This window comes from Gossypium arboreum, chromosome 8 (genome assembly GCF_025698485.1).
Source record: "Gossypium arboreum isolate Shixiya-1 chromosome 8, ASM2569848v2, whole genome shotgun sequence".
Classification (NCBI taxonomy): Eukaryota; Viridiplantae; Streptophyta; class Magnoliopsida; order Malvales; family Malvaceae; genus Gossypium; species Gossypium arboreum.
In genome coordinates, this window is record NC_069077.1 from 48,166,072 (window position 1) to 48,166,773 (window position 702).

Consider the following 702-nt stretch of genomic DNA (forward strand, 5'->3'; position numbering starts at 1 on the left):
TTAGCAGATATATGACGAATCCCGGTAAAGAACATTGGAAAGCAGTTCAGTGGATTTTAAGATACTTATAAGGTACTACTGATGTTTGCTTTCAATTTCGAAGAACTAGAGATGGAGTCATTGGGTATGTTGATGCTGATTTTGCTGGAGACCTTGATAGAAGAAGTTCTCTCACAGGTTATGTCTTTATAATAGGAGGTTGTGCAATCAGTTGGAAAGCCACTTTGTAAACTACAATCGCTTTGTCTACCACTGAAGCTGAGTACATGGTGATTACTGATGCTTGTAAAGAAGCTATTTGGTTGAAGGGACTCTTTAGTGAACTCAATGAAGACCTTCAAATCAGCATAGTATTTTGTGACAGTTAGAGTGCCATCTTTCTTACAAAAGATCAAATGTTTCATGAGAGAACAAAACACATTGATGTTCGGTATCATTTTGTTCGTGATATTATTGCTCGTGGGATATTGTTGTGAGCAAAATTAGTACTAATGAAAATCCTGCAGATGTGATGACTAAGTCACTTCCTATAACCAAGTTTGAGCATTGCTTAGACTTGGTTGGTGTTCATTGTTGAAGTTAAACCCTTAAAGGGTTTTATGGAAGAGGTCGAGAACTTGTTCGTTGAGAGTTCGCGATGAAGAACTTGTTCATTGAGAATTTGTGTCAAGGTCGAGATTGTTAGAATTAAGTGACTCGAAT